At 50.0% G+C, this 13,803-nt stretch overlaps 1 protein-coding gene across 1 annotated transcript in view; it reads right to left on the reverse strand.

Annotated features, from left to right (window-relative positions):
* The window catches only part of TIPARP (TCDD inducible poly(ADP-ribose) polymerase), a 63,929-nt gene extending 50,968 nt beyond the window's left edge, over nt 1–12,961 (reverse strand). The window contains exon 1 of the mRNA XM_077488101.1: nt 12,767–12,961. The gene's annotated coding sequence lies outside the window, so the exon portion shown is untranslated. The remainder of the gene's footprint in view (nt 1–12,766) is intronic.
* Between the last annotated feature and the right edge of the window lie 842 nt (nt 12,962–13,803).

Below are 13,803 nucleotides of genomic sequence, written 5' to 3' on the forward strand. Positions count from 1 at the left end.
CAGCAGGTCAGCTTTGTAGTTCATGAAATGTTCCCCTACTCTGTACAGTGCTATGGCAGCTATTCTATCCACGTATCATTGGATCATACTATCACTCTTACAACCGGACAGCTTTGTAGTTCCTGAAATGTTCCTTCACACTGTACAATGCTATGAGAACAATGATATGCTTTTAAAGTCATATCACTATATGAGTACTTGAGGTCAGTTCTGTAGTCCTTGTACAGTGCTATCATTATATGTGTACTAGAGGTCAGTTCTGTAGTCCCTGTATGGTGCTCTCACTATACGTGTACTAGAGGTCAGTTCTGTAGTCCCTGTATGGTGCTATCACTATACGTGTACTAGAGGTCAGTTCTGTAGTGCTATCACTATACGTGTACTAGAGGTCAGTTCTGTAGTCCCTGTACGGTGCTATCACTATATGTGTACTAGAGGTCAGTTCTGTAGTCCCTGTACGGTGCTATCACTATACGTGTACTAGAGGTCAGTTCTGTAGTGCTATCACTACACGTGTACTAGAGGTCAGTTATGTAGTCCCTGTACGGTGCTATCACTATACGTGTACTAGAGGTCAGTTCTCTGGTCCATGTACAGTGCTATTATTATATGAGTACTTGAGGTCAGTTCTGTAGTCCTTGTACAGTGCTATCATTATATGTGTACTAGAGGTCAGTTCTGTAGTCCCTGTATGGTGCTCTCACTATACGTGTACTAGAGGTCAGTTCTGTAGTCCCTGTATGGTGCTATCACTATACGTGTACTAGAGGTCAGTTCTGTAGTGCTATCACTATACGTGTACTAGAGGTCAGTTCTGTAGTCCCTGTACGGTGCTATCACTATACGTGTACTAGAGGTCAGTTCTGTAGTCCCTGTATGGTGCTATCACTATACGTGTACTAGAGGTCAGTTCTCTGGTCCATGTACAGTGCTATTATTATATGAGTACTAGAGGTCAGTTCTGTCGTTTCTATGAAAACAATGCTGTCTATACAAAGTTGTATCACTATATGATTACTAGAGGTATAGAGCCGCTCAAATTTGTAGTCCCTGAAATGTAATTTTACAGCAGTATTTCTCAACTAGGGTTCCTCCAGAGGTTGTTAGGTTTTCTTTCTCACTGTAAGGGGGCTTAGCTCTGACTGACCACCAAAGTAAGGGGCTCTGTTCTCACTGACCACCAAAGTAAGGGGGCTCTCTTCTCACAGACCATCACACTAATAATCATTGAGCTGTAGATATAGGAATTATTAGGGGGGAACCCTGAGACCACAAAGTTCTTTGAAGGCTTCCTCTGTGTTAAAAATGTTGAGACACACTAGACAGCCATAGACTGTACAGTGCTAAGAGAACATTGCTGTACTTAGAAAGTTGTATCACTACATTCATACTACAGGTCTACAGCAGGTCAGTCCTGAAGTCCTTGTAATGTCCAGTCACATTGTACAGTGATATTAGAACAACGGTGCCCATATAGTCCCTGAAATGTCTTAGTAGACTGCACAGTGCTATGAGCTCATTGCTATCCATATATAAACTTGTATCAGTCTATGATGACTATGGATTTATAGCACCGCAGCCCTGAAGTCCTTGTAATGTTCCTTCACATTGTATAGTGATATGAGAACAATGGTGTACATATAAAGTTGTATACCAATGTTATCTATCGATCGATATATATATAAATATATATATAGAGAGAGATATAGATATAGAGAGAGAGATTTTTTATATTTTTATTTTTAGTTATAAAATATATATATATATATATATATATATATATATATATATATATATATATATATATTTTTTTTTTTTTTATTATTGGTATTATAGATCAACAACAGGTCAATCAGGTAGTCCCTGAAATGTCATACTAGACTGCCCAGTGCTATGAGATCATTGCTATCTGTATATATATATATATATATATATATATATATATATATATATATATATATATATATATATATTAAAGAGCTGCAGCAGGTCAGTTCTAAAGTCCTTGCAATTTCCCCATCACATTATATAGTGATATGTGAACAATGGTGTACATATAAAGTTGCAATAATTATAGATATATTATTATATAGATTGACAGCACGTCAGTCATGTAGTCCTTGCAATGTCTTATTAGACTGTACAGTGCTATGAGATCATTGCTGTCCATATATAAAGTAGTATCAATTTACGAGTATAGAATATATATATTATAGCAGGTCAGTTCTGAAGTCCCTGCAATGTCTCTTTATCTAGTATCAGAATTGGTATATATAGATGTAGATCAGTTCTGCAGTCCCTGATAAGTATTAGACTTCCCAGTGCTATGAGATGAGTATAGATCGTCAGTCAGTCCCTGCTAGTGATGGCCGAACGGTTCGCCCGGCGGTCGTTTCGCGGCGAATTTCCGACTTTCGCCGTCCGCGGGTTCGAACGCCTTTTTCCGTCGTTCGCCCCGGCGGACTTACGTGTTTAATGTATACAAGAACTTTAACCTTTCGTGACACGTTTATCATGTGTTACAGGACAACCAATTGAGACATGACAGCTCATGGACACTTGGACATTCCCCCTAACCTATAAATACACCCGATCCGGTGGCCATTTTACATTCTTTCTTCTGTCACTGTAGGGAAAGGATCCTGTGTGGAGTAGGGACAGAGAAAACGCTAGCTATTTGGTACACAAAAGTTCTTTTCAGGACTGGTATAGGTGTTAGGTCAGCAGCCTGAGTTTCTTTTGTCAGTTTAGATAAAGGGACAGAGCGCTGTATGCTGCTATTTTAGGGACAGCTCAGCCAGATTAGTCTTTCTTCATCATCATCATCATCATCATCATTAGCTGTTACTATCAGGTCCACAAAAGAGCTGTTCCAGCTAATCGTTCCAGCCTACTCTTTTTTGCCAATTTGTATAGGGACAGGCAGGAAGCAGTGTGTCAGGCAGTGAGGATAATTTTAAAGACTTGCTGTTACTATTAGTTCCACAAAGGTTCTTTTCAGGACTGGTATCAGTGGTACGGTAATAGGCTTGTACACGTATAATATTCTTTCTTCCAAATATAGAAAGAATATTATACTTGACTGCTGCCCTTCTGCTGCAGTCTGCTAATCATTCACAACTCACTTGTTCCACAAAGCTCTTTATCAGGACTGGTAACTTGGTCTGTCTAGGGTGCTACGGTACATAGGCTTGGGTGCGGTACAGTCTGCTGTTCTGTAAGGACCGCTATCGGTCCACAATACATAGGGTTGCCGTGCACTACTGCTGACCGCTGCCCTATACTGCAGCAGTCCTTCATTGGTATAGGGACTGACGTACAGTCTGCTAATCACTAACACACAACCTGCTTGGTCCACAAAAGTTCTTATAAGGACTGGTAACTTGGTATAGGGTGCTACGGTACATAGGCCTGAGTGCGTTACAGTCTGCTGTTCTGTAAGGACCGCTATCGGTCCACAATACATAGGGTTGCCGTGCACTACTGCTGACCGCTGCCCTATACTGCAGCAGTCCTTCAGCGGTATAGGGACTGACGCACAGTCTGCTAAACACTAACACACAACCTGCTTGGTCCACAAAAGTTTTTATAAGGACTGGTAACTTGGTATAGGGTGCTACGGTACATAGGCCTGAGTGCAGTACAGTCTGCTGTTCTGTAAGGACCGCTATCGGTCCACAATACATAGGGTTGCCGTGCACTACTGCTGACCGCTGCCCTATACTGCAGCAGTCCTTCATTGGTATAGGGACTGACGTACAGTCTGCTAATCACTAACACACAACCTGCTTGGTCCACAAAAGTTCTTATAAGGACTGGTAACTTGGTATAGGGTGCTACGGTACATAGGCCTGAGTGCGTTACAGTCTGCTGTTCTGTAAGGACCGCTATCGGTCCACAATACATAGGGTTGACGTGCACCACTGCTGACCGCTGCCCTATACTGCAGCAGTCCTTCAGCGGTATAGGGACTGACGTACAGTCTGCTAAACACTAATACACAACCTGCTTGGTCCACAAAAGTTCTTATAAGGACTGGTAACTTGGTATAGGGTGCTACGGTACATAGGCTTGAGTGCGGTACAGTCTGCTGTTCTGTAAGGACCGCTATCGGTCCACAATACATAGGGTTGCCGTGCACTACTGCTGACCGCTGCCCTATACTGCAGCAGTCCTTCATTGGTATAGGGACTGACGTACAGTCTGCTAATCACTAACACACAACCTGCTTGTTCCACAAAAGTTCTTATAAGGACTGGTAACTTGGTATAGGGTGCTACGGTACATAGGCTTGAGTGCGGTACAGTCTGCTGTTCTGTAAGGACCGCTATCGGTCCACAATAGATAGGGTTGACGTGCACCACTGCTGACCGCTGCCCTATACTGCAGCAGTCCTTCAGCGGTATAGGGACTGACGTACAGTCTGCTAAACACTAATACACAACCTGCTTGGTCCACAAAAGTTCTTATAAGGACTGGTAACTTGGTATAGGGTGCTACGGTACATAGGCTTGAGTGCGGTACAGTCTGCTGTTCTGTAAGGACCGCTATCGGTCCACAATAGATAGGGTTGACGTGCACCACTGCTGACCGCTGCCCTATACTGCAGCAGTCCTTCAGCGGTATAGGGACTGACGTACAGTCTGCTAAACACTAATACACAACCTGCTTGGTCCACAAAAGTTCTTATAAGGACTGGTAACTTGGTATAGGGTGCTACGGTACATAGGCTTGAGTGCGGTACAGTCTGCTGTTCTGTAAGGACCGCTATAGGTCCACAATAGATAGGGTTGACGTGCACCACTGCTGACCGCTCACCTATACTGCAGCAGTCCTTCAGCGGTATAGGGACTGACGCACAGTCTGCTAAACACTAACACACAACCTGCTTGGTCCACAAAAGTTTTTATAAGGACTGGTAACTTGGTATAGGGTGCTACGGTACATAGGCCTGAGTGCGTTACAGTCTGCTGTTCTGTAAGGACCGCTATCGGTCCACAATACATAGGGTTGCCGTGCACTACTGCTGACCGCTGCCCTATACTGCAGCAGTCCTTCATTGGTATAGGGACTGACGTACAGTCTGCTAATCACTAACACACAACCTGCTTGGTCCACAAAAGTTCTTATAAGGACTGGTAACTTGGTATAGGGTGCTACGGTACATAGGCCTGAGTGCGTTACAGTCTGCTGTTCTGTAAGGACCGCTATCGGTCCACAATACATAGGGTTGACGTGCACCACTGCTGACCGCTGCCCTATACTGCAGCAGTCCTTCAGCGGTATAGGGACTGACGTACAGTCTGCTAAACACTAATACACAACCTGCTTGGTCCACAAAAGTTCTTATAAGGACTGGTAACTTGGTATAGGGTGCTACGGTACATAGGCTTGAGTGCGGTACAGTCTGCTGTTCTGTAAGGACCGCTATCGGTCCACAATACATAGGGTTGCCGTGCACTACTGCTGACCGCTGCCCTATACTGCAGCAGTCCTTCATTGGTATAGGGACTGACGTACAGTCTGCTAATCACTAACACACAACCTGCTTGTTCCACAAAAGTTCTTATAAGGACTGGTAACTTGGTATAGGGTGCTACGGTACATAGGCTTGAGTGCGGTACAGTCTGCTGTTCTGTAAGGACCGCTATCGGTCCACAATAGATAGGGTTGACGTGCACCACTGCTGACCGCTGCCCTATACTGCAGCAGTCCTTCAGCGGTATAGGGACTGACGTACAGTCTGCTAAACACTAATACACAACCTGCTTGGTCCACAAAAGTTCTTATAAGGACTGGTAACTTGGTATAGGGTGCTACGGTACATAGGCTTGAGTGCGGTACAGTCTGCTGTTCTGTAAGGACCGCTATCGGTCCACAATAGATAGGGTTGACGTGCACCACTGCTGACCGCTGCCCTATACTGCAGCAGTCCTTCAGCGGTATAGGGACTGACGTACAGTCTGCTAAACACTAATACACAACCTGCTTGGTCCACAAAAGTTCTTATAAGGACTGGTAACTTGGTATAGGGTGCTACGGTACATAGGCTTGAGTGCGGTACAGTCTGCTGTTCTGTAAGGACCGCTATAGGTCCACAATAGATAGGGTTGACGTGCACCACTGCTGACCGCTCACCTATACTGCAGCAGTCCTTCAGCGGTATAGGGACTAAGAGTTTTGTCACAGGGTCATTTAAAAAATGACATGCAGAGGAAGAGGCAGGCCCTTCCGCAGGGGTGGTAGGGGTAGGGCAGGAGCAACAGGCTTGAGCCAAAGTGGGAAGTTGCAGAAGGTGCGTTCAATTACTTTAAAGGATGCACCAGACTTGGTTGAGTGGCTCGCTCAGCCTTACTCTTCTGCACCCTCCTCATCCTCTCGATCTGCACCCTCTTCTTCACTCTCTGCTATGTGCACCCCCAAAGACACTACCACCAACAACACGACCACCACCACCACCACCACATACCTTCCGCTTGAGTCACTGGAATTATTTTCCGATCCATATCAAGAGGACATTTCTGATGCGCAGCCACTCTTGGTATTGGATCAGGAAGAGGAGGTAGCAACAAGCGCTACTCAGCAGTCTGACGCCAGTACCCAGATCAGCCCAAGGAGGAGGTTGGTCCCCGGTGTTGCTGCCTACTCTACTTATAGCGGTGGGGAAGGTGACGTTGATGATGACGTGTCTAGTGATGTCACGTGGGTGCCCACAAGAGAGGAAGAGGAGGGGAGTTCAGAGGGAGATATGGACCAGCAGATAGGGAGGAGAAGCAGCAATGACTTACATTGCACAGCAGGGACAAAGCAGACTGCAAATGTATCAGGAGCGAGTCATCGACCATGTACGGTCACATCTGGCGCTCCCAGGACACCGGCACATGGCTCCGCAGTGTGGGCTTTTTTTAACGTGTCCGCTGCTGACAATAGCGTTGCCATCTGCAATCTTTGCAGTCAACGCGTTAGTCGCGGTAAGCCCAATACTCACCTAGGGACGACCGCCTTAAGAAGGCACATGAGCAGCCATCACCGAGCCCAGTGGGAGCAACGGAACACACAAAGCCACACTGCAGGCTCTCACCGTCCAGCCTCGTCTTCTACTTCTCCTTCTCCTCTCTCCTCACAATTGTCCTCCACTCCACCTTCCATCACGCCAAGCTCACATTTTTCTGCAAAAAGGCAGGCTTCCGTGGGCCTAATGTTTGAGCGTAAAAAAATGATGACGCCGGATAACCCTCTTGCCCAACGGTTGGCGGCTGGCTTGTCAGAACTCATAGCCCGCCAACTACTGCCATATAAACTGGTGGACTCGGAGGCCTTTCGCAAATTTGTGGCCATTGGAACACCACAATGGAAGGTCCCAGGAAGGAAGTATTTCTCAGAGAAGGGCATCCCAGAGCTATATGGCCATGTTCAGCGGCAAGTGAATGTATCTCTGGCACACAGTGTCGGTGCCAAGATACATCTGACCACAGACACGTGGTCTAGCAAACACGGGCAGGGAAGGTATATCAGTTTTACTGCCCACTGGGTGAACCTTCTGACGGCCGTCAAGCATGTAACCCGTGGCACCCGTGTAGATTTGGTTTTACCGCCACGGATTGCATGCAGGCCTGACTCTTCTTCTCCTCCTCCTACTCCATCCTCCTCCCTCTCCTCCTCAGCTGCCTCCTCCTTTTCCGCTGCTAGCGTCTCTTCCACTGCACCGCCCAAGCTCCCCAGAACCTATTCCACATGCCAGGTGAGACGTTGCCATGCCGTGCTGCGTCTGTTGTGCCTGGAAGCAAAGAGCCACACTGGCCCGGCACTCCTTTCAGCTTTGCGTTCACAGGCAGATGAGTGGCTAACACCGCTCAATTTGACAGTTGGTAAAGTGGTGTGTGACAACGGTGCCAATCTGCTTAGCGCATTGAAACAGGGCAAAATCACGCACGTGCCGTGCATGGCACACGTCTTAAACTTGGTCGTGCAGCGATTCCTTGTCAAATACCCTGGGGTCCAGGACATCTTGCGGCAGGCAAGGAAAATCTCGGCCCATTTCAGAAGATCTTACACGGCCATGGCTCGCCTTGCTGACATTCAGCGGCGACACCATCTGCCGGTCAGACGTCTTATTTGCGATTGCCCGACGCGATGGAACTCAACCTTCTATATGCTTGATAGGCTGCTCCAGCAGAAACGTGCAGTTAACGTCTACCTGTATGAACTCTGCGAAAGAAACGGTTCTGGGGAGCTGGGTTTTTTTTCACCGCGCCAGTGGCTGCTCATGCGCGACACATGCAGACTTCTGCGGCCATTTGAGGAGATCACCAAACTGGTCAGTCGCAGCCATGGCGCCATCAGTGACATGGTACCTTATGCCTTCTTTCTGGAGCGTGCATTGCGTCGTGTCATTGATCAGGCTGTGGAGGAGCAGGAGCGGGAAGATGAGGAAGTCGCAATGCTGGATGAATTCCCAGGGGGGGCTACTCTATCTGAGACAAGTCAACAACAGGAGTCTGATGAGGAGTCAGAGGAGGATGGTGCCGGGGCGGATGAGCAGGAGCAAGAAGAGCATGCTTTAAACCTTTCTGGGATCCCTGTTGTGCGAGGATGGGGAGAGGAGAATGAAGAGGACGACATTATCCTGGATGATGAGCAGGAGCCAGGCCACCACACCGCTTCCACTTTAGTGCAAATGGGGGCCTTCATGCTCCAGTGTTTTAATAGGGACCCCCGTATAAAAAGCATGAGGGTCAAGGACCAGTACTGGGTGGCAACGTACTTAGACCCCCGGTACAAACACAAAATGGCGGAAATGTTACCGCCGTCGCAGAGGGCTGTCAGAATGCAGCACTTCCAGGCCTTGCTTCGAGAAATGCTGCATTCTGCTTTTGCGTGCGCTGGCAGAGGAGCAATTCCCACTCCCAGAGAAGGATTTGCGGGTACCAATCCAACAGCGCCTGCAAGAAGAGGCCGGTTTGAAGATGTGTTGGTGACTTCGGATATGAGGTCATTCTTTCAGCCGACCCATCGACAGGTGTCATCCGGATCCAGCATCAGGGAACGCCTAGACCGTCAGGTGTCCGACTACATTGGGTTAACGGCCGATGTGGACGCTCTGAGGAGTGATGAACCCCTAGACTACTGGGTGGGCAGGCTTGACCTCTGGCCAGAGCTTGCCCAATTTGCAATCGAACTGTTGGCTTGCCCCTCATCCAGTGTCCTGTCCGAAAGGACGTTCAGCGCAGCAGGGGGGATTGTGACCGATAAGCGTACTCGCCTAGCTCACCACAGTGTTAACTACCTCACATTTCTAAAAATGAATGAGGCATGGATCTCGGAGGAATTCAACACATGTGATCAGTAGACCATGTATATGTCTATAAACAATTTTTGGAATCAAGCACACAGACCTTCTTAATTCATTTGGCTCACTTCCCTGACCCAAAAAAGCACACCGTACTATATGCCCCTACCCTCCTCTTTGAAGAGGTTGAGCGGTGTCATATTTCTACTGGGGCTGCTTATTATGAGGGGTTCCCACCATCCCTGTGCTGTGCTGACTTCCTCCTGGGTGTTCTTATTATGAGGGGCTCCCACCATCCCTGTGCTGTGCTGACTTCCTCCTGGGGGTTCTTATTATGAGGGGATCACACCATCCCTGTGCTGTGCTGACTTCCTCCTGGGGCTGCTTACGGTGCTGCTGTCAGCGCTGTATGTCACGGAGCTGCTGTCAGCGCTGTATGTCACGGAGCTGCTGTCAGCGCTGTATGTCACGGAGCTGCTGTCAGCGCTGTATGTCACGGAGCTGCTGTCAGCGCTGTATGTCACGGAGCTGCTGTCAGCGCTGTATGTCACGGAGCTGCTGTCAGCGCTGTATGTCACGGAGCTGCTGTCAGCGCTGTATGTCACGGAGCTGCTGTCAGCGCTGTATGTCACGGAGCTGCTGTCAGCGCTGTATGTCACGGAGCTGCTGTCAGCGCTGTATGTCACGGAGCTGCTGTCAGCGCTGTATGTCACGGAGCTGCTGTCAGCGCTGTATGTCACGGAGCTGCTGTCAGCGCTGTATGTCACGGAGCTGCTGTCAGCGCTGTATGTCACGGTGCTGCTGTCAGCGCTGTATGTCACGGAGCTGCTGTCAGCGCTGTATGTCACGGAGCTGCTGTCAGCGCTGTATGTCACGGTGCTGCTGTCAGCGCTGTATGTCACGGAGCTGCTGTCAGCGCTGTATGTCACGGAGCTGCTGTCAGCGCTGTATGTCACGGAGCTGCTGTCAGCGCTGTATGTCACGGAGCTGCTGTCAGCGCTGTATGTCACGGAGCTGCTGTCAGCGCTGTATGTCACGGAGCTGCTGTCAGCGCTGTATGTCACGGAGCTGCTGTCAGCGCTGTATGTCACGGTGCTGCTGTCAGCGCTGTATGTCACGGAGCTGCTGTCAGCGCTGTATGTCACGGAGCTGCTGTCAGTGCTGTATGTCACGGAGCTGCTGTCAGCGCTGTATGTCACGGAGCTGCTGTCAGCGCTGTATGTCACGGAGCTGCTGTCAGCGCTGTATGTCACGGTGCTGCTGTCAGCGCTGTATGTCACGGAGCTGCTGTCAGCGCTGTATGTCACGGAGCTGCTGTCAGCGCTGTATGTCACGGAGCTGCTGTCAGCGCTGTATGTCACGGAGCTGCTGTCAGCGCTGTATGTCACGGAGCTGCTGTCAGCGCTGTATGTCACGGTGCTGCTGTCAGCGCTGTATGTCACGGAGCTGCTGTCAGCGCTGTATGTCACGGAGCTGCTGTCAGTGCTGTATGTCACGGAGCTGCTGTCAGCGCTGTATGTCACGGAGCTGCTGTCAGCGCTGTATGTCACGGAGCTGCTGTCAGCGCTGTATGTCACGGTGCTGCTGTCAGCGCTGTATGTCACGGAGCTGCTGTCAGCGCTGTATGTCACGGAGCTGCTGTCAGCGCTGTATGTCACGGAGATGCTGTCAGCGCTGTATGTCACGGAGCTGCTGTCAGCGCTGTATGTCACGGAGCTGCTGTCAGCGCTGTATGTCACGGTGCTGATGTCAGTGCTCTGTATTACGGTGCTGCTGTCAGTGCTCTGTATCTCCTGCACCCTCTTGTTTGCCTACCCTGGTCCCTGACCTTCCCTCTCCTCCATTGCCTTCATTAGCTCCATAGTCCTGAATTGTCAGAACAATTTCCCAAATAAAAAAAAAATGCTTGTAGTTATCGATCCCAAATTCACCTCATACATGTATTATGCTATTGTCCAGGTGGTGGGACTACGTGCTACCCCCTAATAATTACCCCGTGGCCGCAAATTCGACCTAAAGGTTTGCGAAATTCGCCTCCCATTGAAGTCAATGGAGCCCGCGGCGAACGGTCGTTTTCGCGAACGTTTGTGTCCGTTCGCGTTTCGCGTTCGCGAAACGTCCCGTCGGAAGTTCGTCCATCACTAGTCCCTGCAATGTCCGATCACACTGTACAGTGTCAGTGCTGAGAAGAATGGTGTCCATATAGAAAGTTGTCTCTCAGTATAAGAGGAGAATAGGTGTAGATCGGATCAGTCCCTGCAGTGTCCCCATTACACTGTACAGTGCTAGGAGGACTATAATGAGGCCCCATAGATGTCTGGGGCCCCCAGAACTGTCAGATTCTGAGCCCCCTCTCCTCCTCATCAATAACATAACAAGTCATCGATCAGCCGGCTCAGAGTGACACAGTGAGCTTCCCCCCAGTCCTGGGGTAGGTATGTGCTTAGATCAGGGTGCAGTGTGAGCTCCCCCCAGTCCTGGGGTAGGTAGGTGCTCATATCGGGGTGCAGTGTGAGCTCCCCCAGTCCTGGGTTAGGTAGGTGCTCAGAGATCGGGATGCAGTGTGAGCTCCCCCAGTCCTGGGTTAGGTAGGTGCTCAGAGATCGGGATGCAGTGTGAGCTCCCCCCAGTCCTGGGGTAGGTAGGTGCTCATATCGGGGTGCAGTGTGAGCTCCCCCAGTCCTGGGTTAGGTAGGTGCTCAGAGATCGGGATGCAGTGTGAGCTCCCCCAGTCCTGGGTTAGGTAGGTGCTCAGAGATCGGGATGCAGTGTGAGCTCCCCCCAGTCCTGGGGTTGGTAGGTGCTCAGAGATCGGGATGCAGTGTGAGCTCCCACCAGTCCTGGGGTTGGTAGGTGCTCAGAGATCGGGGTGCAGTGTGAGCTCCCCCCAGTCCTGGGGTTGGTAGGTGCTCAGAGATCGGGGTGCAGTGTGAGCTCCCCCAGTCCTGGGTTAGGTAGGTGCTCAGAGATCGGGATGCAGTGTGAGCTCCCCCCAGTCCTGGGGTAGGTAGGTGCTCAGAGATCGGGATGCAGTGTGAGCTCCCACCAGTCCTGGGGTTGGTAGGTGCTCAGAGATCGGGGTGCAGTGTGAGCTCCCCCCAGTCCTGGGGTTGGTAGGTGCTCAGAGATCGGGGTGCAGTGTGAGCTCCCCCCAGTCCTGGGGTTGGTAGGTGCTCAGAGATCGGGGTGCAGTGTGAGCTCCCCCAGTCCTGGGGTAGGTAGGTGCTCAGAGATCGGGGTACAGCGTGAGCTTCCTCCCGTCCTGGAGTAGGTAGGTGTGCAATGTGGGCTCCCCCCCTGTCCTGGGGTAGGTAGGTGTGTACCCGAGGAGTAGGTAGGTATGCAGAGCCTCTCTATAGTACAAGAAGGAATCCTTTGTTCTGTCCCGCAGTGTAGAACATACTCCTCCTAGGAAAGTTGTTCCCCATACATCCAGCTTCGCTGTCCAGCACATAGTCCCATGGCAGGGTGACTTACCTGCCTGAGGATGAAGAGTGAGAGGTCCGGAGAACCCCAGCTCTGCAGCTTGTAGTCCCCTGGAGGAGCCTCTGTCTCTAGGAGGAGGAGGAGGAGGAGGAGGAGGGCTTCCTATCCAACTCTCGCCTGCTGCTCCGTACGTGACCGGCGGCCCATTCCTCCCCGTACACTCCGCACACACACACTCCTCACATGCTACATTAGCTGCTTTTAAATATCGCTTCCCTTAACACGCCCACATGAGCACTAAAGCGCTGAGTGGGAGGGGCCTGCACATTCATTTCTCCTAACCAGAGTACAGTAATAATAAAAGGAGGGCTGGGGACAGTGGGGAGGCGACAAGCGCCATCTGCTGGTGGGAGAGAGCAGCTGTCAGCTTCCAGATTTTTTTGTTTTGTTTTGTTAAAGCTTTATTTAGAACTTCAAGCTAAAGTTAGAAGCTGATTGGCTACCATGCTGAGCTGGAGCAGGCTTTGCACTCTCTAGTGTGAGTAAATCAACCCCTGAATGTACAGTTGTCACCTCCTGCATTACACTTTGGAAAGGGGCTTCAAATTCATACACAGAAATCACAACACAAATCAATGTGTACAAATTCAAAATCTGTTTATTGCATGTAATTGGGATAAGTAAATTATACATGCATAGAAAGCAGGGCAGGACTGGGGGGAGAGGGGGTTGCCCCACCCCCAAGGCAGGTCTTATCCACCATAAAGAGGCCACAACGCTCTGCCATGTGCAACGTGCCCATGGTCAGATCTACTGCTCCCCCTGCATGAGCCCGGGTACCATAAGGTCCACTCCACACGCAGGATGTATTAGTGACGGCTGGTGTTTTTTTGGGGGGGAACACCCCCCCCGGCACTAACACACTCCCCCACCACCACCCATTGTCCTTACCTTGGATGCGGGCGGTGAGAGCGTGGTGGGCTTGGGGAAAGCTGCTCCAGAGTCTTCTCGTGGAGCAACTTCTGTGGTGTCTCCTCTCTCCTCATCCCAGCGCTAGGCATCCAGTAGGATCGCCAGATGTTTTGGCC

The sequence above is a fragment of the Lithobates pipiens genome, unplaced genomic scaffold (genome assembly GCF_037356315.1).
Source record: "Lithobates pipiens isolate NorthernLeopardFrog02 unplaced genomic scaffold, aLitPip1_a1.2 Scaffold_18, whole genome shotgun sequence".
Taxonomy (NCBI): domain Eukaryota; kingdom Metazoa; phylum Chordata; class Amphibia; order Anura; family Ranidae; genus Lithobates; species Lithobates pipiens.